A 26513-nucleotide genomic window follows, 5' to 3' on the forward strand; every position below is an offset into this window, starting at 1 on the left:
AGGTGTGACAAAACTACACTTATGTCCCATACATGGGTGTATCTGGGTGTAGGAGGTTTAGTATTATAAATCCCTTTGAGGAGTTTTATAACCAGAGGGTGGGACCCAATGCTGTGATGTCCTGTGGGCATAAGGTAAGCGGACAGGGCGCTCCGTGCTGCATTGATGGCACTGTAGCTCATCTTTTGGTCATGGTGCAAGTGGGCCAGGAATTCCAGCACGTCCGTGATCGAGGCCGTCTTGTATGATGTCCCTGCATCCAGGCAGTACTGCTCCCATTTCTTGATGTAGGTCAAGTACTGCTTCTTGGTAGAGACTCGCAGGGATGCCGACATGGTGGTGATTGTTTGTTCTGATAACCCCAATCCCTGGTAAGGCCTGTTCAGAACCTACAAACCAGGAGTTTCAATTTTTGATGGCATGGATGGCTTATGCCGGATACCGGGTGAGTCAATAGTTGTGGGTGGCTGTGAAAAACCATAGGTGACTCTACCACCATGTCGTGGAAAACTGGGAACCATGGTTGGGTAGGCCAGTCGGGTACGACCAGAATACCTGAAGCCGAGTCTGCTTGTATTTTCTGGAGTACCCGGCTGATGAGGCAGAAGGGAGGGAAAGCATAGAAGAAGAAATTTCCCCAATCCAGCATGAAGGCATCTACCGCTGCTGCCTCTGGGTCTGGTTCCCAAGCCACATACATGGGTAGCTGGTGATTTAATCTAGACGCAAACAAATCTATATCTGGCGTACCGTATTGCTTAACAATTCTAGCAAATATTTTTGGGTCTAACATCCATTCGATGTTGTCATTGAATTTTCGTGACCTGGTGTCCGCCACTGTGTTTAGCTTGCCTGGTAAATAGGCAGCTGATAGCCAAATATGTCTCTCACACACCATTGCCAGATTATAGTAGTCAATTTGTCGCATGATACTGATTTTATGCCACCCATGTGCTGGATGTAAGACACCACCGTCGTGTTATCAATCATTAACCTGACATGCACGTGCCGCATATCGGATGCATATGCTTTTAGCCCATAAAAGGCGGCCAGCATCTCCAAATAATTTATGCCTAGTGATTGTAGTAGCGATGCCTCTGAATTAGTCCATCTGCCACCTGTGCTGGATATAGAGTTAGTAGCTCCCCAGCCTAAAGCACTGGCATCCGTTGTAATGACTATGTTAGGATTGGTGACGGCGATAGGACTGTAACTGTGCCAAATGTTATCCACCCACCACTGAAGTTCTGATTTGGCTTCAGCGGGTAAGTCCATAGTTCGGTCATAATGCCCCCTACTTAGACGTAGTGCATGTGTCCTTGCTCTTTGTAAATTTTGATAATGCAAGGGGCCATATTGTGCAGCTGGAAATGCTGCTACTATACTACCAATGACTCTGGCAACATGCCGGATCTTTGGTTGTGTTTTTGCGATTAAGTTGTTACATGCTTCTGCTAATGCAGCCTTTTTGTCTCTTGGCAGAGTGACAGTCATACGGATAGTGTCGATAGTGAAGCCTAGATAGTCCATGTTAGTTGTTGGCTTCAATACTGATTTATCTGGGTGTAGAACAAATCCCAATGTTTCAAGGAGTTGTTTAGTAGCTAAGACTCCTGCGACAGCTAGTTCCCTTGTTCTCCCCAATATGAGAACATCATCCAGATAGGCCATGACTAAATGTTTTTGTTCTCTTAATTTTTTCATGGCCACTTTGAGAATTTTAGTAAATAATCTGGGAGCTGTCGTTAAACCATTGGGTAATGCTCTATACTGCCATAGTTGCCCCATCCAGATAAATTTCAGATATCTGAAATGATCCTTATGAATGGGTACTAAATAGTAAGCATCCTTAATATCTATGCTTGCCATGAAGTATCCCTTGGAGATCAGTTGTCTGGCAGTAACAAATGTCTCCATTTTGAAATGTTGATACTCAACAGACTGATTTAGTGATGTCAAATCAATGATAATGCGACATCCACCATCTTTTTTGGTTCTGATAAATATATTCGATACAAATTCCAATGGCTCGTGTCTGGCCCTCTCAATGATGCCCTTGGACACGAGCCTATCTAGTTCAGCTTGTCCTTCTACCTTCTCTAATTCTGTGGAAAGGAATACCCTTTGGGGTATGTGCTGAACCGGCGGTTCTATGCCTGGTTTATATTCAATTTTGTATCCACTGATACTGTTGAGTATAAACTTGTTGTTAGTAAAGGAGCACCAAACATGTTTGAAGAACCTTAAACGCCCTCCTGTTAATACAACACCCTTTGTCTGTGTATGTTGACAGGAACCAGACCCACCTACCTCCATGTTCATTTCTGGGAGCGTTTGCGATGGGTTTGGCCCGAGGGTGTCCTTGTTGGTGCTGTGGTGGGGCGGCGTATCTTCCCACGGCTCCGCTCTGGGCCCCGCTCTAAAAAAGAGCTCTGGGGGTAGTGGGAAGCGGTCACCAGGCTTTCACCAGCTCAGTACCTGCTGGTGGATGCCGAGGCGTGCTGCCAACTGGGTGTCTTCACCCTGCTCGGTCCTGGCCCTGCCCTCATGAGGCCTACAGGCTTGGCCGCCTCTTCCAGCTCCTTGAGCCTTTTCCCCAAGTCAGCCCCGAATAGTAGCGCCTCCTTTTCTGGCGCCGGAGCTTTGCAAAGGCCCGCGTATTTGGGGTTAAGGGCAGGCCTGATGTTTTCACGCCTTAAGTTGTTGAGCTCATACTGCGTGTTGCACATCAGGGCCAGCACGTCCTGCTGAGGTGTAGAGAGCTCCACGTTCTCCGTGGACCGAGCAAAGGCGGTAATGGCTGCGGTGTGGAGCTTCAGGATACGCTGCATCTTCAGCTCTTGTGTCCTGATATGCTGTCCCAGCTGGTTCCATATCTGGCCGTTTACGGTCTTTACTCGAAGCGCCTCGCAGTTTTCCGGCGCTGTGTAAGTGTCGAGGGCCTCTTGGATAATTTTCTCCTGCAATGGCTTATTAGAGAGCCTGTTGATACTGGCCGCCATTCTTGGCTCTAGCATCCTTCCGGTCCTCGGGGGCGCCGCATACCTGCTGACTACACCCAGTAGCTCTTCTTCCTCCAGCTCGCCTGGCATGCTTGCGTTGTCGTCCGCCTGCCCTTGTGATAGGCCAGCCCAGTCCTGGCCTCCCTTACTGACCTCAAACAAGGAGGGAACAGAAGGGTGTGGTGATGGTTTGGAGAAGGCCAAAGCCCGTCCTCCTTGGAGATGCCTTGCCTGCATCTCCTCCTCAAGCATCTGCTCGAGCAGCTGCCTCATGCAGCTTAAGCGGCTGTCTCGCCGTTTCGCCGGTGGAGAGTGTTCCCGTTCCTCCGATGAGTCGGAGGCCATCGGCCGGTCTGTTTTTCGGGTTGATTTTCTCCCTGTGCGGGGCGTCGAAATCGGCGGCCCAGGGAGCGGCTCGGCGTCGGGTGTGCGGGAGCGTTCAAACAGCTCCTCCGCCGCTGGTGGCTGCTGCCCAGATGTTCACCCCTCCTCGGGTGGAGTTGGGCAGGAAGTCCTCTTTGTTGGTCGCTTTCGGGTAGCCATAGCTTCTTCCTCCGTTAGCGACTCTCTGTAATACAAAAGACTCACTTACCTGAGGTCTTGTCTTTATCCTGCCGCTGGAGAGCCTGGCTCCAGCTGCTGCCGCTGTTGCGCTGCTGACGTAATGCCGCGCCTGCGCGCTGGGTGGGTTCTTCACGTAGTCACTCACGTGACTCCGAAGTAAAATTAATTTAAATGCACCCTTTATAATGTGAAAAAATGAGATTTGGAGGCTGTACATACACTCATTCATTCACTCACTCACTCACTCATGCATTCACACATCATTCACTCACTCACTCATTCACTCACTCATCACTTATTCAATCATTCATGATCGTCTCCACGGGCGCGGGGGTGCTCATAGTGCCGTCCGTAGCGGCCGTTACCAGGAAAACGGAGGAATATATCTATCTGGAATATATATATAGGTACTAGACTAAGTGGGATCCGTTGGGTCCCAGCTTCACACGGGAGGGCTGGTCCCCCAATGCAATATTCCACCTCTGCACCAATTCCAATATTGCGGGCCAGTGGGGGGGGTTTCCAAAGGGCCAGTATGGACATTGTTGGCTGAATGGATTATTGGGCTGGCAGCTCAGTCACTCAAGCCAGGCACATCAGTCACTCTGACCGGGCAGCTCAGTCACTCAGTCTGTTGTGTGCTGAAGGGACTGGTTTCCCGAGGGCTAGTCTAGACATTGTATAGTATAGTATAGACATTGTAGTCTGAATGGATTTTTGGACTTGCTGTTCAGTGAGTCATGGCAGGTGGGCTGGCAGTTCACTAAGTCATGGGTGGTGGGCTGGCACTTCAGTCACTTACAGCTGATGGGCTGGCATTTCACTTACTCATGGCTGGTGGGCTGGCAGCCCAGTCACTCATGGCTGATGGAGGCAGTTCACTCAGTCACCCGTCCTCCCTTCACCCCCCACTCTGCTCCATGCCATTCCCCTCCCCCACACGCATTCAGTCCATCTCTCCTCAATCTCCCCCACCCCCATGCACTCTTAGTGGCTCCCCGACAGCGCAATCATTCCTGCCTACTACTTTACTAGTAGCATGCAGGCACGGCAATTGGAAAAATGATTTATTAAAGTTTAAAATGTGAATGACTTAAAATATAACAACAATTTAAATGTTAAAGATGAGATTTATTAAGTTATTTTTTGTTGTGTCTCCTGCTGTGTTCTGCTGCTCACTGTCCCTTGATAACACTTTGCTTTTGATATTTAAAAAAAAAACATTTTATATATAGAGAGATTAAGCGGTCAAATTTTAACAAAGAAAATCTGAGAATTTACCTCAAAAGTCATCACGGAGTGCAGGCCTCAAGTCCAACCTCACAGCACTCTGCGCAGAGTGCCGGCCACAAGTCCAACCTCACAGCACTCCAAGCAGAGTACGGGCTGCAAGTCGAATGTCACAGCACACCAAGCAGAGTGTAGGCAGCAAGTCCAACCTCACAGTACTCCAAGTCAATTTCACAGCATTTCAAGCAACACACACACACATTAGAAGCAATAGAGACCCTTTTTGCAAGCATTCTAGAACCAATAGACACTTTCTGCAACCATTTTAGAACCAATAGAGACACTATTTGCAACCATTTTGGAACCAATAGCCACTTTTTTGCAAGCATTTTAGAAACAATACCCACTTTTTGCAATCATTTAGAACCAATAGAGACACCTTTTGCAAGCATTTTTGAACCAATAGAGACACTTTTTGCAAGCATTTTAGAACCAATATACACACTTTTTGCAAGTATTTTAAAACCAAAGAGACACTTTTTACAACCATTTTAGATTCAATAGAGACACTCTCTGCAAGTATTTTAGAACCAATATAGACACTCTCTACAAGCATTTTAGAACCAATAGAGACACTTTCTGCAAGCATTTTAGAACCATTAGACACTTTTTGGAACCATTTTAGAACCAATAGAGACACTTTTTGCAACCATTTTAAACCAATAGATATCCATTTTGCAACCACTTTAGAACCAATAGAGACACTTTGCAACCATTTAAGAACCAATAGAGACACTTTCTGCAACCATTTTGAACCAATAGAGACATTTTGCAACCATTTTAGAACCAATAGTGACACTTTCAGCAAGCATCTTAGAACTAATAGTGACACTTTCTGCAAGCATTTTAGAACCAATAGACACTTTTTGCATTTTAGAACAAATAGAGACACTTTTTGCAAGCATTGTAGAAACAATAGAGACACATTTTGCAAGCATTGTAGAACCAGTAGAGGCATTTTTGCAAACATTTTAGAACCAATACACACTTTTTGCAAGCATTTTAGAGCCAACAGATACACTTTTTCAAGCATTTTAGAACCTACAGACACATTTTGCACGCATTTTAGAACCAATAGAGGCACTTTTACAAGCATTTTAGAACCAATGGACATTTTGCAAGCATTTTAGAACCAATAGACGTTTTTGCAAGCATTTTAGAACCAAAATCCACTTTTTGCAAACATTTTTGAACCAATAGACACGTTTTGCAAGCATTCTAGAACCAATAGAGGCACTTTTACAAGCATTTTAGAACAAATGGACATTTTGCACGCATTTTAGAACCAATAGAGGCACTTTTACAAGCATTTTAGAACCAATGGACTTTTTGCAAGCACTTTAGAACCAATAGAAACACTTTTTGCAAGCATTTTAGAACCAATAGAGGCACTATTTTGCAAGCAGTTTAGAACCAACAGATACACTTTTTGCAAGCATTTTAGAATCAAAGAAACACTTTTTACAACCATTTTAGAATCAATAGAGACACTGCGACCATTTTAGAACAAATAGAGACACTCTCTGCAAGCATTTTAGAACCAATAGAGACACTTTCTGCAAGCATTTTAGAACCATTAGACACTTTTTTGAACCATTTTAGAACCAATAGAGACACTTTTTGCAACCATTTTAGAACCAAAAAAGACAGGTTCTGCAAGCATTTTAGAAATAATAGAGACACGTTTTGCAAGCATTGTAGAACCAATAGAGACACTTTTTGCTAGCATTGTAAAACCAATAGAGGCACTTTTTGCAAACATTTTAGAACACACAGACACTTTTTGCACGCATTTTAGAACCAATAGAGGCACTTTTTGGAACCAGTAGAAACATTTTTTACATTTTAGAACAAATAGAGACACCTTTTGCAAGCATTGTAGAACCAATAGAGACACTTTTTGCTAGCATTGTAAAACCAATAGAGGCACTTTTTGCAAGCATTTTAGAACCAATAGATGCACTTTTTGCAAGCATTTTAGAACCAATAGAGGCACTTTTTTGCAAGCAGTTTAGAACCAACAGATACACTTTTTACAACCATTTTAGAACCAATAGAGACACTCTCTGCAAGCATTTTAGAACCAATAGAGACACTTTCTGCAAGCATTTTAGAACCAATAGAGACACTTTTTGCAAGCATTTTAGAACCAATAGAGACACGTTTTGCAAGCATTGTAGAACCAATAGAGTCACTTTTACCAACCAGATTAGAACCAATAGTGACATTTTTTGCAAGCATGTTTTAACCAATAGAGACACTTTTTGCAAGCATTGTAGAACCAATAGAAACACTTTTTGGAAGCATTGTAGAACCAATAGGGGCACATTTTGCAACATTTTAGAACCAATAGACACTTTATGCAAGCATTTTAGAACCAACAGATACACTTTTTCAAGCATTTTAAAAACAAATAGAGGCACTTTTTGCAAGCATTGTAGAACCCAAAAAAACATTTTTGCAAGCATTTTAGAACGAATAGACGTTTTTACAAGCATTTTAGAACCAACACTTTTTCCAAACGTTTTAGAACCAATAGAGCCACTTTTTGCAAGCTATTCAGAACGTATAGACACTTTTTGCAAGCATTTTAGAATCAATAGAGACACTTCTTGCAAGCACTTTAGATCCAATAGAGACACTTTTTGCAAGCATTTTAGAACCAATAGGGGCACTTTTTGCAAGCATTTTATAACCAATAGCCTTTTTTGCAAGCATTTTAGAAACAAAAGATTCACTTTTTGCAAGCAGTTTAGAACCAATAGAGACACTTTTTGAAAGCATTGTAGAACCAATAGAGGCACTTTTTGCAAGCATTTTAGAACCAATAGAGGCAATTTTTGCAAGCATTTTAGAACCAATAGAGGGACTTTTTGCAAGCATTTTAGAACCAATAGAAACACCTTTTGCAAGCATTTAGAACCAATAGACACTATTTTGCAAGCATTTTAGAACCAAAAAAGACACTTTTTGCAAGCATTTTAGAACCAATAGAGACACTTTTTGTAAGCATTTTAGAACCAATAGAGACACTTTTTGCAAGCATTTAGAACCAATAGAGACAATTTTTGCAAGCAGTTTAGAACCAAAAAATACACTTTTTGCAAGCATTTTAGAACCAATAGACACTTTTTGCAAGAATTTTAGAACCAATAGACACTTTTTGCAGGAATTGGAGAACCAAAGGCACTTTTCGCAAGCATTTTAAAACCAATGGAGACACTTTTTGAAAGCATTTTAGAAGCAAAAAATACACTTTTTGCAAACATTTTAGAACCAATAGAGACTTTTTGCAAGTATTTTAGAAACAATAGACACTTTTTGCAAGAATTTTAGAACCAATAGTATTTGAGACTATAGATCACAGAATTACAAAAAAAACACTTATGTAAACCAAAAGAGGTCGGGGGACTTTCACTTCCGAATTTTATGTATTATTACTGGGCAGTGCATATTAATAGTGTAATTTATTGGCTGGATAGTTCTACCCAACAGACAGAATGGATAAAAATTGAGAAAGAGGATTGTCATCCTTGTAATATAGGAACGATCCTCTTCTCCCTGAAAAAACTGAATAGACAATTTTTGAAAGCATTGTAGAACCAAAAAAAAACAGTTTTTGCAATCATTTTAGAACCAATGGAGAATTCTTGCAAGCATTTTAGAACCAATAGACACTTTTTGCAAATATATTTGAACCAATAGACACTTTTTGCAAGCATTTCAAAACCAATAGACACTTTTTGAAAGAATTTTAGAACCAATAGACACTTTTTTGCAAGCATTTTAGAACAGAAAAAAAAGACACTTCCTGCAAGCATGGTAGAACCAATAGACACTTTTTGCAAGCATTTTAGAACCAATAAACATACTTTTTTGCAAGCATTTTAGAACCAATAGAGGCACTTTTTGCAAGCTTTTAGAACCAATAGACATTTTTGCAAGCTTTAGAACCAATAGACACTTTTTTGCAAGCATTTTAGAACCAATATACATTTTTTGCAAGCATTTTAGAACCAATAGACTTTTTGAAAGCATTTTAGAACAAAAAATATACTTTTTGCAAACATTTTAGAACCAATAGATAATTTTTGCAAGCATTTTAGAGCCAATAGACACTTTTTGCAAGCATTTTAGAACCAATAGACACATTTTTTGCAAGCATTTTAGAACCAATAGAGACACTTTTTGCAAGCATTTTAGAACCAATAGAGGCACCTTTTGAAAGCATTTTAGAACCAATAGACTTTTATGCAAGCAGCTTTAGAACCAATAGACTTTTTTTTGCAAGCATTTTAGAACCAATAGAGGATTTTTTGCAAGCATTTTAGAACCAATAGAGACACTTTTTGCAAGCATTTTAGAACAAATAGACTTTGCAAGCATTTTAGAACCAATGGACATTTTTGCAAGCATTTTAGAACCAGTAGACATTTTTGCAAGCATTTTAGAAGTAATAGGCATTTTTTCAAACATCTTTGATCCAATAGACTTCTTTGGAAGCATTTTAGAACCAATAGACATTTTGCAAACATTTTAGAACCAATAGACTATTTTGCAAGCATCTTAGAACCAATAGACTTTTTTGCACGCATTTTAGAACCAATAGACGTTTTGCAAGCGTTTTTGAACCAATAGACTTTTTTTCAAGCATTTTTAGAACCAATCGACTTTTTTTTTCAAGCATTTTAGAACCAATAGACACTTTCTGCAAAAGCTTTAGAACCAATAGACACTTTTTGCAAGCTTTAGAAAGCACTTTTTTTGAATCAATAGAACCAAGACACATTTTTTGCAAGCATTTTAGAGCCAATAGAGACACTTTTTGCAAGCATTTTAGAACCAATAGACGTTATGCAAGTTTTTTTTTGCATTTTAGAACCAATAGACACTTTTTGCAAGCATTTTAGAACCAATAGACATTTTTTAGCAAGCTTTAGAACCAATAGACATTTTTTTGCAAGCTTTAGAACCAATAGACTTTTTTTTGCAAGCATTTTTGAACCAATAGACATTTTTTTGCAAGCATTTTAGAACCAATAAACTTTTTGCAAGCATTTTAGAACCAATAGAGGCACTTTTTTGCAAGCTTTTTAGAACCAATAGACATTTTTTGCAAGCTTTAGAACCAATAGACCAATAGACACTTTTTTGCAAGATTTTGAATCAATAGACACTTTTTTGCAAGCTTTGGAACCAATAGAGACACTTTTTGCAAGCTTTAGAACCAATAGAGACACTTTTTGCAAGCATTTAGAACCAATAGACACTTTTTTTGCAAGCTTTAGAACCAATAGACACTTTTTTGCAAGCTTTTAGAACCAATAGATACACTTTTTTGCAAGCTTTAGAACCAATAGAGGCACTTTTTGCAAGCATTCTAGAACCAATAGATACTTTTTGCAAGCTTTTAGAACCAATAAACACTTTTTGCAAGCATTTTAGAACCAATAGAGACACATTTGGAAAACATTTTAGTACCATAAAAGACTTTTTGCAAACATTTTAGAACGAATAGAGGCTTTTTGCGATCATTTTAGAAGCAATGGACACTTTCTGCGAGCATTTTAGCATTAAAAAAACACTTTCTGCAAGCATTGTAGAACCAATAGACACTTTTTGCAAATATTTTAGAACCAATAGAGGCACTTTTTGCAGGCATTTTAGAACCAATAGAGGCACATTTTTCAAGCATTTAGAACCATTTGAGTATTTGAGAACCAATAGACATTTTTGCAAGCATTTTAGAACCAATAGACTATTTTGCAAGCATTTTAGAACCAACAGACATTTTTTTTAGAACCAAACAATTTAGAACCAATAGAGGCACATTTTGCTAGCATTTTAGAACCAATAGACACACATTTTGCAAGCAGTATTTTTTGCAAGCATTGGAACCAATACCAATAGAGGCACTTTTTTTGCAAGCTTTAGAACCAATAGACATTTTTTTGCAAGCATTAGAAGCAATGGACATTTTTCTGCAAGCTTTAGAACCAATAGACACTTTTTGCAAGCATTTTAGAACCAATAGAGAACCTTTGCAAGCTTTAGAACCAATAGACACTTTTTGCAAGCTTTAGAACCAATAGACACTTTTTGCAAGCAGTTTAGAACCAATAGACACTTTTTGCAAGCATTTTAGAACCAATAGACATTTTTTTGCAAGCATTTTAGAACCAAAAGAGACACTTTTTGCAAGCATTTTCGAACCAATAGAGACACATTTGGAAAGCACTTTAGAACCATAAAATACTTTTTGCAAACATTTTAGAACGAATAGAGGCTTTTTGCAATCATTTTAGAAACAATAGACACTTTTTGCAAGCATTTTAGCACAAAAAAATACACTTTCTGCAAATATTTTAGAACCAATAGAGGCACCTTTTGGCAAGCATTTTAGAACCAATAGACACACTTTTTGCAAGCAGTTTGGAACCAATAGAGACACTTTTTACAAGCATTGTAGAACCAATAGAGGCACTTTTTGCAAGCACTTTTGAAACAATAGAGACACTTTTTGCAAGCTTTAGAACCAATAGACATTTTTTGCAAGCTTTAGAACCAATAGACATTTTTTGCAAGCTTTAGAACCAATAGACATTTTTTTTGCAAGCTTTAGAACCAATAGACACTTTTTTGCAAGCTTTAGAACCAATAGACATTTTTTGCAAGCGTTAGAACCAATAGACACTTTTTTGCAAGCTTTAGAACCAATAGACACTTTTTTTTTGCAAGCTTTTAGAACCAATAGACACTTTTTGCAAGCTTTTAGAACCAATAGACATTTTAGAACTTTTTGCAAGCATTTTAGAACCAATAGACACACTTTTTGCAAGCTTTTAGAACCAATAGACACTTTTTGCAAGCATTTTAGAACCAATAGACATTTTGCAAGCTTTTGCAAGCATTTTAGAACCAATAGAGGCTTTTTGCAAGCATTTTAGAACCAAAAAATACACTTTTTACAAAGATTTTAGAACCAATAGGGACCTTTTGCAAGCATTGTAGAACCAATAGACACTTTTTTGCAAGCTTTTTAGAACCAATAGAGACACTTTTTGCAAGCATTTTAAAACCAATAGAGACACTTTTTGCAAGCATTTGAGAACCAAAAAAGACACTTCTTGCAACCTTATTCGGACCAATAGAGACTTTTTTGCAAGCTTTAGAATCAATAGACACTTTTTTGCAAGCTTTGAAACCAATAGAGACTTTTTGCAAGAATTTTAGAAGATTTGTAGAACCAATAGACACCTTTTGCAAGCATTTTAGAACCAATAGAGGCTTTTTTTGCAAGCATTTTAGAACCAATAGACACACTTTTTGCAAGAATTTAGAACCAATAGACACACTTTTTGCAAGCATTTAGAACCAATAGACACACTTTTTGCAAGCATTTTAGAACCAATAGACACACTTTTTGCAAGCTTTAGAACCAATAGACACTTTTTTTGCAAGCATTTTAGAACCAATAGAGACACTTTTTGCAAGCAGAACCAAATAGACACTTTTTGCAAATATTTTCTGCAAGCTTTTAGAACCAATAAACACTTTTTATGCAAGCTTTAGCAAGACAGTTTTTGCTAGAACCAATAGACACCTTTTTGCAAGCATTTTAGAACCAATAGAGACATTTTTTGCAAGCATTTTAGAACCAATAACATTTTTTTGCAAGCATTTTAGAACCAACAGACTTTTTTTGCAAGCATTTTAGAACCAATAGACACTTTTTGCAAGCATTTTAGAACCAATAGACACTTTTTGCAAGCTTTAGAACCAATAGACACTTTTTGCAAGCTTTAGAACCAATAGAGACACTTTTTTGCAAGCATTAGAACCAATAGAGAACCAATAGACATTTTTTTGCAAGCATTTTAGAACCAATAGAGACACTTTTTGCAAGCATTTTAGAAACAATAGACACTTTTTTTGCAAGCTTTTAGAACCAATAGACACTTTTTTTGCAAGCATTTTAGAACCAATAGACACACTTTTTGCAAGCATTTTAGAACCAATAGATACACTTTTTTGCAAGCTTAGAACCAATAGAGGCACTTTTTGCAAGCATTTTAGAACCAATAGAGACACTTTTTGCAAGCATTTAGAACCAATAGAGACACTTTTTGCAAGCATTTTAGAACCAATAGAGGCACTTTTTGCAAGCTTTAGAACCAATAGAGACACTTTTTTGCAAGCTTTAGAACCAATAGACATTTTTTGCAAGCATTTTAGAACCAATAGACACTTTTTTTGCAAGCATTTTAGAACCAATAGACACTTTTTGCAAGCTTTTAAGAACCAATAGACACTTTTTGCAAGCTTTAGAACCAATAGACATTTTTGCAAGCTTTAGAACCAATAGACACATTTTTTTGCAAGCTTTAGCCAATAGCTTTTTGCAATTTTTAGCTAGCAATAGACATTTTTTGCAAGCATTTTAGAACCAATAGACACACTTTTTGCAAGCAGTTTAGAACCAATAGAGACACTTTTTTGCAAGCTTTAAAACCAATAGAGACACTTTTTTTGCAAGCTTTAGAACCAATAGACATTTTTTGCAAGCTTTAGAACCAATAGACATTTTTGCAAGCTTTAGAACCAATAGACATTTTTTGCAAGCTTTAGAACCAATAGACACTTTTTGCAAGCTTTAGAACCAATAGACACTTTTTGCAAGCTTTTAGAACCAATAGACACACTTTTTGCAAGCATTTTAGAACCAATAGAGACTTTTTTTGAAAGCATTTTTTGCAAGCAATAGAACCAATAGAGACACTTTTTGCAAGCTTTTAGAACCAATAGACACTTTTTGCAAGCTTTTAGAACCAATAGACACACTTTTTGCAAGCTTTAGAACCAATAGAGACATTTTTTGCAAGCTTTAGAACCAATAGAGACACTTTTTGCAAGCATTAGAACCAATAGACATTTTTTTGCAAGCTTTAGAAATAATAGACATTTTTTTTGCAAGCATTTTAGAACCAATAGACATTTTTGCAAGCTTTAGAACCAATACACTTTTTTTTTGCAATCTTTAGAACCAATACACTTTTTTTGCAAGCTTAGAACCAATAGAGACACTTTTTGCAAGCATTTTAGAACCAATAGAGACACTTTTTGCAAGCATTTAGAACCAATAGATATTTATTCCAAGCTTTAGAAACAATAGACATTTTTTTGCAAGCATTTTAGAACCAATAGACACTTTTTGCAAGCATTTTAGAACCAATAGAGACACTTTTTTGCAAGCTTTAGAACCAATAGACACTTTTTTGCAAGCATTTATACCAATAGACATTGTTTGCTAGCTTTAGATCCAATAGACACTTTTGCAAGCTTTTAGAACCAATAGACACTTTTTTGCAAGAACCAATAGACATTTTTTGCAAGCTTTTTAGAACCAATAGAGACACTTTTTGCAAGCATTTTAGAACCAATAGACACTTTTTTGCAAGCATTTTAGAACCAATAGACACTTTTTTTGCAAGCATTTTAGAACCAATAGACACTTTTTGCAAGCATTTTAGAACCAATAGACACTTTTTGCAAGCATTTTAGAACCAATAGAGGCACTTTTTGCAAGCATTTTAGAACCAATAGACACACTTTTTGCAAGCATTTTAGAACCAATAGAGACACTTTTTGCAAGCATTTTAGAACCAATAGAGACACTTTTTGCAAGCATTTTAGAACCAATAGAGACACTTTTTGCAAGCATTTTAGAACCAATAGATATACTTTTTGCAAGCATTTTAGAACCAATAGAGACACTTTTTGCAAGCATTTTAGAACCAATAGAGGCATTTTTGCAAGCATTTTAGAACCAATAGAGACACTTTTTGCAAGCATTTTAGAACCAATAGAGACACTTTTTGCAAGCATTTTAGAACCAATAGAGACACTTTTTGCAAGCATTTTAGAACCAATAAACACTTTTTGCAAGCATTTTAGAACCAATAGAGACACTTTTTGCAAGAATTTTAGAACCAATAGACACTTTTTGCAAGCATTTTAGAACCAATAGATACTTTTTGCAAGCATTTTAGAACCAATAGAAACTGCTTGCAAGCATTTTAGAACCAAAGAAAACACATTTTGGAAATATTTTAGAATGGATACTTTTTGCAAGCATTTTAGAACAAAAAAATAGACACTTTCTGCAAGCATTGTAGAACCAATATACACTTTTTTGCAAGCATTTTAGAACCAATAGAGGCACTTTTTTGCAAGCGTTTTAGAACCAATAGATAGACACTTTTTGCAAGCATTTTAGAACCAATAGAGACATTTTTTGAAAGCTTTTAGAACCAATAGAGACTTTTTGCAAGCATTTTAGAACCAATAAACACTTTTTGCAAGCATTTTAGAACCAATAGACACTTTTTGCAAGCATTTTAGAACCAAAAATAGACACTTTTTGCAAGCATTGTAGAACCAATATACACTTTTTGCAAGCATTTTAGAACCAATAGAGGCACTTTTTGCAAGCATTTTAGAACCAACAGAGACACTTTTTGCAAGCATTTTAGAACCAAAAAAGACACTTTTGCAAGCATTTTAGAACCAAAAAATACACTTTTTGCAAGCCTTTTAGAACCAATAGAGACGTTTGCAAGCATTTTAGAACCAATAGATACTTTTTGCAAGCATTTTTGAACAAATAGAGACAGTTTTTGGAAGCATTTTAGAACCTAAGAAATACTTTTTGGAAATATTTTAGAACCAATAGAGACTTTTTGCAATCATTTTCGAACCAATAGACACTTTTTGCAAGAATTTTAGAACCAATAGACACTTTAATCAAGCATTTTAGAACAAAAATAAAACACTTTCTGCAAGCTTTGTAGAACCAATAGACACTTTATGCAAATATTTTAGAACCTAAAGAGGCACTTTTTGCAAGCATTTTTGAACCAATAGAGACACTTTTCGCAAGCACTTTTAGAACCAAAAAATACACTTTTTGCAAGCATTTCAGAACCAACAAATACACTTTTTGCAAGCATTTTAGAACCAATAGACTTTTTGAAAGCATTTTAGAACCAAAAAAGACACTGTTTGGAAACATTTTAGAACCAATAGAGACATTCTGCAAGCATTGTAGAACCAATATACACATTTTGCAAACATTTTAGAACCAATAGACACTTTCTGCAAGCATTGTAGAACCAATATACACATTTTGCAAACATTTTAGAACCTATAGAAGCACTTTTTGCAAGCATTTTAGAACCAATAGAGACACTTTTTGGAAGCATTTTAAAATCAATAGAGAATTTTTGCAATCATTTTAGAACCAATAGATACTTTTTGCAAGCATTTTAGAACCAATAGAGGCACTTTTTACAAGCATTTTATAACCAATGGAGGCATTTTTTGAAAGCATTTCAAAACCAATAGAGACACTTTTTGCAAGCATTTTAGAACCAATAGAGACACTTTTGCAAGCATTTTAGAACCAAAAAATACTCTTTTTGCAAGCATTTTAGAACCAAAAAAGACACTTTTTGCAAGCATTTTGGAACCAATAGAGACAGTTTTAAGCATTTTGGAACCAATAGATACTTTTTGCAAGAATTTCAGAACCAATAAACACTCTTTGCAAGAATATTAGAACCAATGGACACTTTTTGCAAGTATTTTAGAACCAATAGAGACTTTTTGAAAGCATTTTAGAACCAAAAAAGACACTTTTTGGAAATATTTTAGAACCAATAGAGACTTTTTGCAATCATTTTAGAACCAATGAACACTTTTTGCAAGAATTTTAAAACCAATAGATACTTTTTGCAAGCATTTTAGAACAAATAAATATACACATTTTGCAAGCATTTTAGAACCTATAGAGGCACTTTTTGCAAGCATTTTAGACCCAATAGAGGCACTTTTTGCAAGCATTTTACAACCAATAGAGACAGTTTTTGCAAGTATTTTAGAACCAATAGAGACGCTCTTTGCAAGCATTTTAGAACCAATAGAGACGCTCTTTGCAAGCATTTTAGAACCAATACAGACACTTTTTGCAAGCATTTTAGAACCAATAGACATTTTTGCATGCATTTTAGAACCAATATAATTTTTTGCAAGCATTTTAGAACCAATAGACATTTTTGCAAACATTTTAGAACCAATAGAGGCACTTTTTGCAAGCTTTTGAACAAATAGAGGCACTTTTTGCAAGCATTTTAGAACCAAGACACGTTTTGCAAGCATTTTCAACCCAAAAAATACATTTTCTGACAACATTTTAGAACCAATAGACTTTGTGCAAGCATTTTAGAACCAATAGACACTTTTTGCAAGACATTTAGAACCAATGACGTTTTGCATGCATTTTAGAACCAAATGGACTTTCTGCAAGCAAGCATTGTGGAACCAATAGAGACACTTTTTGCAAGCATTTTAGAACAAATAGACACTTTTTCCAAGCATTTTCGAACCAATGGACACTTTGTGCAAGCATTTTGGAACCAATAGACATTTTTTGCCTGCATTTTAGAACCACTAAGGGCACTCACAGTTGAATATATATGTGTCCAGTGTTATTCACAGCTCAGAGAAACGTGACCCTCTATCTCCTCCATCTTGAAGAGACTGACTAAGGCACACCACTTCCTGGTTTTATAGTCCCTCTCCCTCCCACCAGCAGGGGCAGCAGAGAGAGTGACAAATCTTTTTAAAACATTAATATCTCTCTGATTTATCATCGATGGGAAAATTCCTCCGGTCCTGAAAGGCGTAGGGGGGCTCTGAGCGAGGTGGCCAAAGATGATAGCTGTAGGTGGCGGCGTTCTCTCGGAAATCATGCCACAGTGTGCCAAAAGCGGTCAAGATCAGACTTTTAGCAATATAGATAATAAACGTTTATATAATTATATTATTATCTGGAATATATATAGGTATAATAATATATTATAATATTATATTTTTATACCTATATTCCTATCTGGAATATATATAGGTATAATAATATATAATATAATATTATTATACCTAAATGTAATATTATTATATCTATAACACTATCTGGAATATATATAGGTATAATAATATATTATATTATTATACCTATATTACTATCTGGAATATATATAGGTATGATATATAGTTTAAATGGACTGCAACACTGAAATAAGCTGCCTATCGTGTAATATGGGCATTGGCCACTAGATGGCGCTTACTTCCAGAACTCCTTTTCTAATTAGTTTAATTATTAAATGTGCAACTTTCCGCAATGGCGAGTTATGACATCCTTCTCAATTATATTTCATCTAAACCTGTGGAAAATTTCATTTAATTTGGTGACTTGGGTCACGGAAACTGATTTCTAGACACATTTTTGATGCTCGGTCCACAGCCTATTTGTAGTATAAAATACATGGATAAACTAACATCGTATGGAATGAGAGAGAATACGAGGGTGAAGTGAGGAATCTAAACAGGAGGAAGGTAGAAGTTTGAAATCCAACGAACAACTTCCACACAGAACACAGTGAACTCGCTGCTGGAAGTAAACAAGCTTCCTTATCTGATTAGAATGTTGGGTTTGTGCCCATATTCCTTCGCATGCACAAGGAAGTATATCTTTGCTTGCTCCAACCAAAATTATAATTCGTCTTGTATGACTCAATTTTTGCAACTGATTAATTAGAGAAAATATTAATATCCTTACTTATTCAGTGTTGTTCAACAAGGAGGGAAATGTGGAAGAAAAATTAATATCCTTCCTTATTTAATTTTGATTGGAATTGAACAAGGTAACGAAAGGATGTATTGGATGTGACAATTGGCAGCTCTCGCTCGACCAGGTGCAGAAGAGGTTATGGGAATTGTCAAAGTATAAGAATAGATGTATTACCTTTTGTCTGGGAATGTGTGAAGGGTGGATGGTATATGCAAACATGAAATAGCAGAGCAGATAACGAAGCTTGTGAGGAGTGAGGAGTCCTCTTCTGTGAGGAGTTACAGAGGTCCTCCCGCACCCCCTACCGCTAGTAGCGTAAATTTGTTGCAGTAAATGGGAGGCTTATGATTGGCTTGGAATGGGGATGGTGGTGTGGGCCGCCTGAAAGATGAGATAGAATAATGTCAAGATTCCCTTGTATTGTGTTTGACTTGTATTAACCATCTGTTTGACGTATTAATAATTATAATGAATAACTAAAACGTATTAAAGAGGGGGCTTAGCACACAGCCCTGTGGGGAACCGGTACTCAACCTGCGAGTGGAGGAGAGGTGGGGGCCAAGTCTCACAGTCTGGGGCCGGTTTGTGAGGAAATCCTTAATCCAGGCACATGTGACAGTGGGGAGGCCGAGAGTGACCGAGTTGGGCCAAAGGTACTGTTTCCACACTGTATCACTCTAGTCATGTCAAGTCAAGTCAAGTCAAGTCAGGTTTATTCGTCACATACACATACGAGATGTGCAGTGAAATGAAAACTGGCAATGCTTGTGGACTTTCTGCAAAGACAAACAAACAAACAACCAAACAAAATACTAACAGAATTACTTATTCTTTTACATGTTAAATATTGTGGGCGGAAGGAAAAAGGTTCAGTAAAGTTAGTCCCTGGTGAGATAGGAGTTTACAGTCCGAATGGCCCCTGAGAAGAAACTCCTTCTCAACCTCTCCATTTTCACAGCATGGCAACGGAGGCGTTTGCCTGACCGTAGCAGCTGGAACAGTCCGTTGCAGGGGTCTCCCATGACTTTATTGGCTCTGGACTTGCACCTCCGGATGTATAGTTCCTGCAGGGGGGCAAGTGAAGATCCCATAGTGCGTTCAGCCGAATGCAATACTCTCTGCAGAGCCTTCTTGTCCTGGGCAGAGCAATTCCCAAACCAGATGGTAATATTTCCGGGCAAGATGCTTTCCACAGCCGATAAGTAGAAGCATTAGAGGATCCTCGGAGCCACTCTGAATTTCCTCAGGTGGTAAAGGAGCTGCCTTGCCTTACTCATGAGTGCTGCGGCGTGTGATGTCCATGTCATATCCTCAGAGATGTGGACTCCCAGATATTTAAAACAGCTCACCCTAGCCACAGTATCCCCATTTATCCTCAATGGTGTGTACATCCTCGGATGATGTGCCCTCCTAAAGTCCACGATCAGCTCCTTAGTTTTTTTGATGTTCAAGAGGAGGCTGTTGTCCTGACACAAGAGTGCTAGATATAACCATATAACAATTACAGCACGGAAACAGGCCATCTCGACCCTTCTAGTCCGTGCCAAACACGTATTATCCCCTAGTCCCATATACCTGCGTGCAGACCATAACCCTCCATTCCTTTCCCGTCCATATAACTATCCAATTAATTTTTAAATGATAAAAACGAACCTGCATCCACCACCTTCACTGGAAGCTCATTCCACACAGCCACCACTCTCTGAGTAAAGAAGTTCCCCCTCATGTTATCCCTAAACTTCTGTCCCTTAATTCTCAAGTCATGTCCCCTTGTTTGAATCTTCCCTACTCTCAGTGGGAAAAGCTTATCCACGTCAACTCTGTCTATCTCTCTCATCATTTTAAAGACCTCTATCAAGTTCCCCCTTAACCTGCGCTCCAAAGAATAAAGCCCTAACTTGTTCAACCTTTCTCTGTAACTTAGTTGCTGAAACCCAGGCAACATTCTAGTAAATCTCCTCTGTACTCTCTCTATTTTGTTAATAATAATAATAATTTTATTTATAGAGCACTTTAAAAACAAACATAGCTGCAACAAAGTGCTGTACATCACTAATCATTGACAAAAAAGTTAATACACACCAAAAATAACAATCAAAAGAAATAGTAGGAAAAGACATGTAAAATAAAGAAACATCAAAAACACCACAAACAGAAGCAAAGCCTCAGGCATGGTCAAAAGCCAGGGAGTACAAATGTGTTTTAACACTGGATTTGAAGATGGACAGTGAGGGGGCCTGTCTGATGTGCAACGGCAGGGTGTTCCAGAGTGCCGGAGCAGCAACAGAGAAGGCTCTATCCCCTCTGAGCCTCCGACTAGACCTCGGTACCTCCAGGAGCAGCTGACCAGCTGACCTGAGGGACCGGGCAAGAGTGTATGGGTGGAGCAGCTCAGAGAGGTAAGGCGGGGCGAGCCCATTCAGAGATTTAAAAACAAATAACAGTATCTTAAAATGAACTCGAAAGTGCACCGGGAGCCAGTGTAGGGAGGCCAGAATTGGCGATATGTGCTCCCTCTTTCGAGTATCTGTTAAAAGGCGAGCAGCAGCATTCTGAATCAACTGGAGACGAGCCAGTGAAGAACGAGGAACACCAAAATAGAGCGCGTTACAGTAATCCAGCCTAGATGTAATAAAGGCATGGATTACTGTCTCAAAATGCTGCCGCTCGAGAATGGGCTTCACCTTCGCCAGCTTCCTTAGGTGAAAAAAGCTGGACTTAACCACCGCGCATATTTGGCAATCTAATTTAAAGTCACTGTCCATCCTAAAACCCAGGTTCACAACTGTTGGCTTCACGTACCTTGACAATGGACCTAAATCAACAAATGGAGGTTCACGGCAGCCATTGGGATCAAATAAAATCACCTCTGTCTTCTTTTCATTAAATCCAAGAAAGTTTAGGACCAGGCAGGACTTAATGTCATCAAGACAAGACAGAAGCGATTTTACAGAAAAGGCGTCTTCCCCCCTCAGCGGCAAATAAAGCTGGGTATCATCTGCATAACAGTGGAAAGAGATGCCATGCTTTCTAAGGATGGAACCCAGAGGAAGTATGTACAGCGAGAAAAGGAGGGGCCCCAGAATCGAACCCTGTGGAACCCAATATGACAGGGGAGCGGAAGCGGATTCAAACCCAGCAAGGCTAACACACATGGTTCTGCCCGCCAGATAAGACCTGAACTATCCCAGGGCACTGCTGCAGATGCCCACTAACTGCTGTAGCCAAGATAATAAGATATTATGGTCCACCGTATCAAAGGCAGCAGACAAGTCCAGCAAGACAAGAACCACACAATCCCCAGAATCATTAGCCAGGAGGATGTCGTTAAAAACCCTTAGCAATGCTGACTCCGTGCTGTGCATGGTTTTAAATCCAGACTGGAAGATCTCCCGAATATCATGCTCCTCCAGGAATAGTTTCAGCTGAGCATAACCAACTCTCTCCAGTAATTTAGAAATAAAAGGCAATTTCGAGATGGGTCTAAAATTGTTGACATCCTTCCTATAATTAGGCGACCAAAATTGTACACCATACTCCAGAAATGGCCTCACCAATGCCTTGTACAATTTTAACATTACATCCCAACTTCTATACTCAATGCCCTGATTTATAAAGGCCAGCACAACAAAAGCTTTCTTTACCACCCTATCTACATGAGATTCCACTTTCAGTTATTCCCAGATCCCTGTTCACCTGCATTCTTCAATTCCCTACCATTTACCATGTACGTCCTATTTTGATTTGTCCTGCCAAGATGTAGCACCTCACACTTATCAGCATTAAACTCCATCTGCCATCTTTCAGCCCACTCTTCCAACTGGCATGCATCTCTCTGTAGACTTTGAAAATCTACTTCATTATCCACAACCCCACCTATCTTAGTATCATCTGCATACTTACTAATCCAATTTACCACACCATCATCCAGATCATTGATGTACATGACAAACAACAGTGGACCCAACACAGATCCCTGTGGCACCCCACTAGTCACTGGCCTCCAACCTCACAAACAACCATCCACCATTACTCTCTGGCATCTCCCATTCAGCCACTGTTGAATCCATCTTGCTACTCCACCATTAATACCCAACAATTGAACCTTCTTAACCAACCTTCCGTGAGGAACCTAGGCAAAGGCCTTACTGAAGTCCATATATACAAAATCCACTGCTTTACCCTCATCAATTTCCCGAGTAACCTCTTCAAAAAATTCAAGATTAGTCAAACATGACCTTCCAGGCACAAATCCATGTTGACTGTTCCTAATCAGACCCTGTTTATCCAGATGCTTATATATATTATCTCTAAGTAGCCTTTCCATTAATTTGCCAACCACTGACGTCAAACTAACAGGTCTATAATTGCTAGGTTTATTCTTAGACCCCTTTTTAAACAATGGAACAACATGCGCAGTACGCCAATCCTCCGGCACTATTCCCGTTTCTAATGACATTTGAAATATTTCTGTCATAGCCCCTGCTATTTCTGCACTAACTTCCCTCAATGTCCTAGGGAATATCCTGTCAGGACCTGGAGACTTATCCACTTTTATATTTCTCAAAAGTGTCAGTACTTCCTCTTCTTTGATCCTCAGTTTCCATAGCTACTCTACTTGATTCCCTTACCTGACATAATTCAATATCCTTCTCCTTGGTGAATACCGAAGAAAAGAAATTGTTCAATATCTCCCCATCTCTTTTGGCTCTGCAGATAGCTGCCCACTCTGACTCTCTAATGGACCAACTTTATTCCTCGTTATCCTTTTGCTATTAATTTAGCTGTAGAAACCCTTTGGATTTACTTTCACCTTACTTGCCAAAGCAACCTCATATCTTCTTTTAGCTTTTCTAATTTCTTTCTTAAGATTCTTTTTACATTCTTTATACTCCTCAAACACCTCGTTTACTCCAAGCTGCCTATAATTATTGTAGATCTCTCTCTTTTTCCGAACCAAGTGTCCAATTTCCCTTGAAAACCATGGCTCTTTCCAATTTTTACTATTTCATTTCAACCTAACAGGGACATAAAGATTCTGTACTTAAAATTTCACCTTTAAATGTCCTCCATTTCTCTTCCACATCTTTCCCATAAAACAAACTGTCCCAATTTACTCCTTTTAAATCTTTCGCATTTCCTCAAAGTTAGCCTTTCTACAATCAAAAATGTCAACCCTAGGTCCAGTTCTGACCCTCTCCATAATTATATTGAAACTAATGGTATTGTGATCACTGGTCCCGAACTGTTCCCCAATGCATACCTCTGCCACCTGACCCATCTCATTTCCTAACAGGAGGTCCAGCACCGCCCCCTCTCTAGTAGGTACTTCTACGTATTGCTGCAAAAACCTATCCTGGACACATTTTACAAACTCCAACCCATCCAGCCCATTTACAGAATGTGTTTCCCAGTCTATGTGTGGAAAATTGAAATCTTCCACAATCTGCCACCTCCTCCCTGTAGGCCTCACCGTTGCCTGAGATCAGGCCCACCACCGCAGTGTCATCAGCAAACTTGATTATTGAGTTGGAGCAGAACCTAGCCACACAGTCATGTGTGCACAGAGAGTAAAATAGGGGGCTGAGGATGCAACCCTAGGGCGATCCTGTGCTCAGGGTGAGGGACTTCGATGTATTCCCTCCCATCTTTGGGGCCTGGCGGTGAGAAAGTCCAGGGCCCAGGCACACAGTAGGGTGTTGAGCCCTAATTCCAGTAGCTTCTCGGCCAGTCTGGTGGGGACTATCGTGTTGAAGGCTGAACTGAAGTCTATAAACAGCATCCTCACATAGCCCCTCTTCTGGCTGTCAAGGTGAGAGAGCGGTGTGCAAAACCTGGGAGACCGCATCGTCCGTGGATCTGTTCGGATGGTATGCGAACGGTAACGGGTCCATGTTGCGAGGTAGGAAGGCGCAGATGTGTTTCTTCACCGGCCTCTCAAAGCATTTCATGATTACTGAGATAAGGGGCCCGGACAGTAGTCATTCAGACAGGCTGGGGAGGCATTTTTTGGTACCGGTACGATGATGGATTTTTTGAAGCAGGCAGGGCCCATGGACTTGTCCAGGGAGAGGTTGAATATTGGAGTGAGCACCGGAGCTGGCTGCGTAGCACACGACTTGAGTACTCACCCCGAGATGACATTGAGGCCTGCAGCTTTCCTCATGTTCACCCGTGTCAGAGCCCTCCTCGCATCGTGCTCGTACAGCGAGAATGTGTGCAGATTCCTCCCTTCAGCTTCGTTAGCCATCCCGCTGGTGGTATTGTCGATAGTCGGCAGACCTGGGGTGGTGTTGCCCATCTCGAAACAAGCGAAAAAGGAGTTCAGGTCATCAGCTAGGGAGGTGCCGGCACTTGCGGATGCGGGTGGAGTGCTCCGGTAGTTGGTTACAGTCCGTAGCCCCTGCCACAGGCATCTGGTGTCCTGCTGCTCCATCTGTGACTCGATCTTGTCCCTGTACCTCCTTTTTGCGTCCTTCACCGCCCTTCGCAGTCGTTAGGACTCTACCTTGTAGACGTCCATGTTTCCTGATGCCAAGCCCGAGTTGTAGGCAGCGGTGCGAGCATTCAAGGCAACACGAGCGGACCTGTCTACCCAGGGTTTTTGATTCGGAAAGGTGTTTACCCTTACTGTGGGGACGATGTTGCCGGTTATTGTTGCGAAGAAGTCAGTGACTGCTTCCGTGAACTCACTGACGTCACTGGAACTTGCTTGGAACATATTCCAGTCAACATCCCTCAGTGCATCTTGCAGCATATAGCAGTGGTCTCCCCCCTGGTGGCACACATGATGTTGGTAGAAGTTTGGCATGACCTTCTTGAGATTTGATTTATTAAATTCTCCAGCCACCATCAAAGCCGCATCCGGGTACTTGTTTTGATGTCGACATAGCACATCGTGTAGGGCTGATAGTGCCACGTCGGTGTCTGCCTGCGGTGGAATGAGACGGCTGTGACGATCACTGAGCCGAACTCCCGGGGAAGGTAGAATAGGCGGCATGAGATCGTCAGGTGCTCCAGGTGCGGCGTGCAGGAACGGGAGAGTATCTTGATATTTCCGGGGTTGCACTAGTTGTTATTGGTCACAAAGCGGACGCCTCCCCCCTTGGATTTCCCAGATGCTTCTGTTCTGACAGCACGGTGGATAGTGAAGGACTCGGTTGGGCAGATTACCTGATCCGGAATCAGTGAGGTCAGCCATGTTTCAGTCAGGCAGAGGATGTTGCAGTCCCTATGTCCCGCGGGAATCTGATGACTCTATGACGCTATAGATGACTCTATGAAATCTCTGTAACTCTAACACGAAGTGCTGGAGAAACTCAACGGGTCAGGCAGCATCTGTGGAGAACATGGATAGGTGACGTTTCACACAGTGCTGGAATAACTCAGCGGGTCAGGCAGCATCTGTGGGGAAGATGGATAGGTGGCATTTCGGGTCAGGACCCTTCTTCAGACTGACACTATCAACAGATGAGGGGGTGATCGGCAGATGAGTGAAGTAAGTGACAGAGGAGGGAAAATAAGGAGATAAAAGGATGTGAGATAAGGAGAAAGGAATGTATATGTGCAGCTTTGAGGGTCATTGTTCAGGTAGCATTTGGAGTATTGCATTCAGTTAACCAGAATGGTTTAAAAACAAGGAACTGCAGATGTTAGTTCACAAAAAAGGACACAAAATGCTGGAATAAGTCAGCGGGTCAGGCAGCATCTCTGGAGAGAAGGACTGAGTGACATTCCGGGTCGAGACTGAGGAAGGTCTCGACCAGAAATGCTACCTGTTAGAAACATAGAAAATAGGTGCAGGAGTAGGCCATTCGGCCCTTCGAGCCTGCACCGCTATTCGATATGATCATGGCTGATCATCCAACTCAGTATCCCATCCCTGCCTTCTCTCCATACCCCCTGATCCCTTTAGCCACAAGGGCCACATCTAACTCCCTCTTAAATATAGCCAATGAACTGGCCTTAAC

At 39.8% G+C, this 26513-nt stretch overlaps 1 pseudogene; it reads right to left on the reverse strand.

The window, feature by feature from the left end:
• The window catches only part of LOC129713592 (zinc finger protein 850-like), a 51291-nt pseudogene that overhangs the window by 23009 nt on the left and 1769 nt on the right, over nucleotides 1-26513 (reverse strand).

Source organism: Leucoraja erinacea, chromosome 36, assembly GCF_028641065.1.
Source record: "Leucoraja erinacea ecotype New England chromosome 36, Leri_hhj_1, whole genome shotgun sequence".
NCBI classification, from domain to species: Eukaryota; Metazoa; Chordata; class Chondrichthyes; order Rajiformes; family Rajidae; genus Leucoraja; species Leucoraja erinaceus.